Source organism: Lynx canadensis, chromosome D3, assembly GCF_007474595.2.
Source record: "Lynx canadensis isolate LIC74 chromosome D3, mLynCan4.pri.v2, whole genome shotgun sequence".
In the NCBI taxonomy this organism is placed as follows: Eukaryota; Metazoa; Chordata; class Mammalia; order Carnivora; family Felidae; genus Lynx; species Lynx canadensis.
In genome coordinates this window covers 20649263-20655262 of record NC_044314.2, presented here as the reverse complement: position 1 = coordinate 20655262, position 6000 = coordinate 20649263, and the positions used below count along the sequence as shown (strand labels likewise).

Sequence of the window (6000 nt, the reverse complement as noted above, 5' to 3'; positions counted from 1 at the left end):
TATTTTTAAATTTCTGCATTCATTTTGTCTTTGGCCAATGAATTATTTAATTCATTGTGTTTATTAATTTTTAAGAGAGAGAGAGAGAGAGAGAGAGAGAGAGAGAGTGTAAGGAGGGAAGGAGCAGAGAGAGAGGGAGACACAGAATCCAAAGCAGGCTCCAGGCTCTGAGCTATCAGCATACAGCGTGACGTGGGGCTTGAACTCATGAACTATGAGATCATGACCTGAGCTAAAGTCAGACGCTTAACCGACTGAGCCACTCAGGCGCCCCAAAAGTGTCGTTTTATTTGTCAACTGTATAGGAATGATTTATTTATCATTCTGTTACTGACATCAGCAATTGCACTCTGGTCAAAGAACATGGTCTGTGTGATACTGATTGGTTAGAAGTTTTTGCAATTTGCTTTATGACATAGTGCATGATCAATTTTGATAAATATTCTATATTTGTATAAGAAGAAGGCACATCCCCTGTTTTCCTTTGTATCCACTAGATCAAGATTGTTTTTCGTGTTGTTTGCGTCATGTTGGTGTGTGTATGTATATATATATATATATATATATATATATATATATATATATATATGGTGATGTGTCTCTCAGCAGCCCTAAGCTTCCCCACCGTCCACCTGTATCGTGGCGCAGATGACATGTCTGTGTATATCTGAGGCCCGGCCATGGACACGGTGCATCGCTCCCCAGGAGGCTCTCTAACATCCATAAAAATCAGTGGCTACAAGGACATCTGTGGTGAAGGGGCATTGCCTCCCCTTTACACCAGCCAGAGTCCCTCCTTTGCTGTGTCTAGTCCGTGCAGCTAGCATACTTACCAGCATCTCGAGAGGGTACGCTGTGGTCAGTCAACTTTCTCTTTTTAAAACAGAATCTCCTTTCAGAAAACATGCTGAACTGAGAAGTGGAAAGAAATGAAACATACAAGTGAATCACAGTTTGTGGACTGAGCAAAGCAATCCTTCTTTCATTGAGACAAAATTACTCTGGCTTAACTTGACTCTCTGGATCCTTGAATCTTAAAAGGCATCAGTGCCCCTCATTGATGTTCTCAGACTACCTGCATCGATTGGACTCCACTTCTCCTATGAGAAAATCCCACCTTGAATGCTCCATGAGGGCAGTCTTATCTTGATCTTCAATCTTTCTCTCTCTCTCCCCTCGTGGCATCTGAATCTCTGAGCCTCAGCCTTGACAGCGTATCTTCTTACCAGCCATGGTGCCTTTCCCCTGGCTTCCAGAACTCACCAACGTGGTCTAATGACACAGATCACTAAGTACGAGCAGTCCCTTGCTCCTCCAGAAGGCATCTTTAGGTGGATGCCGGACCCTGCTGCTGACTCCCTGCCAATGTGAGGCTTTGATCCCAAGCCTGAGAACCTACCTGCCTGCCTTTCTGTTCTTCACCAGTGTTAGCACCCGTATTTGCTCTGTTAACAAATCTTACTAGAGTTAACTTTCCAGATTCTGGCACATTTTTAACCAACCTGCATAAAACCAACCAAACTATAACTATATACTTGGAGAGGTGGCGGGGAGAAATCTGTTGATTTCTCAGACCCAAACCCCTGGCTCCACACCATACCCATGTCAAAGCACAGACACCCTCAGCAAGTATAGCACATCCAGACTTAATATTGTTCATTCTCTTATGGCAAATAGTGTATGTACACATAATTGTTTGATTGTACACGTATATTAATTTATTTTCTCTACCTTTACGTTGTAAGTTTCTTAAAGGTTAATGTATACTTAACACAGTCCTTAAATAAAATAGCTGCTCAGAGAGATATGCTAGTTGAATTTAATCAGTTAAGAGATTGACTTCTGTATTTGTGTTCTGTAATGTAATTTCTCAGTTTACTGTCTAGTTTATTGTTTCCACAAATATGTGCTGAGTAATCTCCCTGGCTACTTTTTCAAAGTAAATAGAACAGATTCCTTCATAGATGTTATGTTGCAAGGGGAGAGTTAGAGAAAAACTAAATTAAAAAGCATGAATTTGTTGGGGAAAGGTGCCACAAAGAAAAAGAAAAGAGGCAAATGAATAGAGGTGGAGGGTAGTATTTATATGGAATGGCACAGGCACACTTTGCCTCTCAGAGAATAATCTTCTGAAAGCCTTTATTTTTTTTTTAATTTTTGCGTGTATTTTAGTTTAAGTGTTTGAATAGAATATGCTATTGAACACGGAGCTTTTGGGCCTTAGACACTTTTTACAAATGCTAAGAAAATATATCAGACTTTAAAAAGTCCCCTGCTTCTTTATTTTTGTTTCCTTTACATTTTAAATGTGCGCAGAGGATGGGCACATGGGTGGCTCCGTTAGTTGAGCATGCAACTTCAGCTCAGGTGATGATCTCACAGTTCATGAGTTCGAGCCCCACGGCAGGCTCTGTGCTGACAGCTCAGAGCCTGGAGCCTGCTTGGGATTCTGTGTCGTCCTCTTTCTCTGTCCCTCCCCCGCTCACGCGTGCTTGCTCGCACGCTCTCTCTCGCTTTCTCGCTCTCTCTCTCTCAGAAATAAACAAACATTAAAAATTTTTTTTTTTAATGTGCCAGAAGAACAGAATAAAGAGATGTGGTCAATATAGTATACGTGCACATAGGTGTCTTTTAAAAAGCCCTCTCTGGCTTTAAGATTTTCAAGAGCACTGTTTATTTAACAGACAACATGATCTGTAATCCTTTCTGGTTTCAACAGCAGTGTCTGGAAATGTTGGCAGACCCCATTTGCTACTAATCACTTTTCCCAAACCCCACCTCCGCTGCCCTGATGCTTAACAAGCTGATGCCCCCGAAAGCCCTTGGTGAGACCCTCTAGCCAAATCGCAGGAAGCAGGGAAGCTCTTCAGGGTTACCTTGTGTGTAATAACCTGGAGCAGGCACTAGGACCGCCCCGACGCGATCGGCAGCCGCGCTTCACAGCCTGTCAGAGGGACTGAGCCGCCTTTGCTGTTACACAAGAGAGCAGACAGCAGCAGTAGCTCAACATCCTTCCCCCTTCTGGCCCCTTGGAAGGTATTTACTTGCTGTTTATCATTCAGATTTTGTACACCGTCCGTGTGCCGTTAGTGTTCACTTAACCGGATGCTCTGGAAGGCTGTCCAGCACTCACTGGGTTACTATATTATTTTATGTTAATTTCCACAGCAGACGGAAGCAACAGTGCCATAAAGAAATGGGCTAGATATTTCCAGAGGCTGAAATCTGGAGACATTTGAAGGTGTAAGTACATTGGTCACAGATCTCTAACGTGCTGGCTGTGCTAGTTGTATCTCTTGACCTTCCTCTTCTTCTTCTTCACGGAAAGAGCTAATGTAAAATGCCATTTGCATATTTCATTCATGAAGGAAAAGCACCAAGACAGTGACAGAAACCACTAATGATGGCCCTGTAGCTCTAGTTTGGAGTGGCTGTGGTTCCCTCTCCCAGCCTGTGGGTTTGCAAGAGGAGAAGCTGGATTTGCAACAGAGTTTTGATGGGGAAGAGATTTTGCTGGGGGGGCTGCAGACTGCTTGCTGGCTTTCTGCTTTCTGTTTTCAAAGCTCAAAGGTTGTCCTTTCTAATCATTGCCGTGGTGCAGTGTAGGAGTCTTTTCATGCTTTCTTTATTTCTGCATTCCGAATACTCCTCCTCGATGTGGGCTACCAGAAAGCTGTTACACCGTTCTGCACCTCTCAGTGCAAAGCCATTGAGGAGAAATTGAGTTTGCTTTCTTTTGACCACACTCCACTCGATACTACAATTAGCGGGTTACATGCAGAAACGTTTAAAAACTTAATTATCTAAAGTTCCCTTTCCTGTTCAACAATAAATCTGGTTATGTGTGATAAGGGAGTAGTTTGCTACTGGAAAACCCAAATGAAGGTAACCCCACAGAGAAAATTGGACATTCTCTGTAAGTATTACAAATCAACCGCAAATGCTTTCGCTGGGCCTTGATGCCAATTTCATGCATTAAAAGCTCTTTACAAACTTTAAAGCCTTGTCACATTGTTAGGTTAGATTATTACCTTAGAAATCAGATCAGATTTAGGTGTCTTATACCAATACGAAATACATAAACGTATTTATAAATGAATACAATGTTGAGTCATATTAATGGTTAATTGATGGGAAATTTTAAGATAAACAATGGCATTAAATTTATTTCAGGAAAGAAAATATTAAACTGAGACTCAAAGCAAGGCATCAACATTGAAAATGTGACTTTAATGTATTTTTTAAAGATTTTAAATATACTTTTTTTTTTCAACGTTTTTTTTTTTTATTTTTTTTATTTTTGGGACAGAGAGAGACAGAGCATGAACGGGGGAGGGGCAGAGAGAGAGGGAGACACAGAATCGGAAACAGGCTCCAGGCTCCGAGCCATCAGCCCAGAGCCTGACGCGGGGCTCGAACTCCCGGACCGCGAGATCGCGACCTGGCTGAAGTCGGACGCTTAACCGACTGCGCCACCCAGGCGCCCCTAAATATACTTTTAATAGTTCGAAAATTATTTTTTTAAAGTACTTATCTTTGATATATTGAAATACCATAAATGAGATTTAGAATTGTTTAGGTATTAAGCTTCTGTAAGTATACTTATATTTCTCCTAAAACTATTCGGTATAAAAAAAGAGGAGCAGAGGATATGAGGGATGGAGGGATTAAGTCTTATTTTACTGTTCTATACTTTTTTATATTTGAACATTCTGATTGAATGTTTACTATATAAATACTACCTATATTTTTAATGTAACAGAAATTATAAATTGTCATAATAATTAATGTGTAATATCCTTAAATGCCAATGAATATAATCATGTAAAAATAACATGCTAATATTGCTCTATAATATTTCTTTTTTTATTTTTTATAATTTTTTTTTAATGTTTATTTATTTTTGAGAGAGAGAGAGAAGGAGAGGCAGAGGGGGCAGAGAGAGAAGGAGACACAGAATCCGAAGCAGGCTCTAGGCTCTGAGCTGTCAGCCCAGAGCCTGACGTGGGGCTCGAACTCACAGAGTGCAAGATCATGACCTGAGCCGAAGTCAGAGGCTTAACTGACTGAGCTACCCAGGCGCCCCTGCTCTACAATATTTCTTAAACAGGGAATATCTTTTTTGAAAGCAATGCCTTGCTTATGGAGAAAGTTGGGGAAATAAGAATGGGGGCAGTAATAGATTTCCAAAATTTTGTGAAACAAAAGAAATGTTTTGCATTTATTTTTAATTGGTATAACAATATACTACATAACTCCATGAGCTTTATGTTTATAAATTTTCTCCCTTTCTCTTTTAAAAAAGTGTTTCTATATTCTCAGTCTGGGAAGATGACTCAAATCTTTCCAATTAAAACAACTTTGAGAATTCTTGCCCAGCATGTGATTTGTAGCCTTAAACTTTAGTTTTATGTCATATTCATCAGACACGCCTTACCATAAATAATCTAATTATATATGGGGTCTAAAGATTGATTGAATTCAATGATGAGAGGGGAAAAAAAGCCCCGAGAACATAGATCTTATTCAGAATTTGATACTCTTTTCAGAACACGAACTTTGGTGCTGAATTTAAGTCCTGAAATTAAGTGTACCAGCTAGACCTAATTGAGTCTAAGACCTAACCTAACTTGGCACAATGTTCGGCCAAAGTCCAGAATTGCTGGCAAACATGTGGGACTTAAGCCGCAGAATCCAGCACAAAGCTAAAACTAATTTGTTAAAGTGTGAAAGTAGTGATTATCTGGTGATTTTTATCCCTGAGGATAATCTGTTCAGGCCTTGAAAAGTCTGACTACCCAGGAGATCCAGGTGAATATCAACATTATCTACATTTACTGGATAATGTTAAGGTAGACATTTCTAAAAGATTAATTTTAACATACAAGTTTTTATTTAAAAGAGGTTCAGCAAATAGCAAATCTGGTTACACCGATTTCACCCTCAGTAGTGCTTTTTTTCTCCTAAAGGACATAAAATAATCCAAAATAAGGATTCTCA

General features: G+C 40.0%; 1 protein-coding gene across 1 annotated transcript in view; it reads left to right on the top strand.

Annotated features, from left to right (window-relative positions):
* The first annotated feature begins 2988 nt into the window (after nt 1-2988).
* The window catches only part of RAB27B (RAB27B, member RAS oncogene family), a 139570-nt gene continuing 136558 nt past the window's right edge, over nt 2989-6000 (top strand). The window contains exons 1-2 of the mRNA XM_030336608.2: nt 2989-3036; nt 3169-3243. The gene's annotated coding sequence lies outside the window, so the exon portion shown is untranslated. The remainder of the gene's footprint in view (nt 3037-3168; nt 3244-6000) is intronic.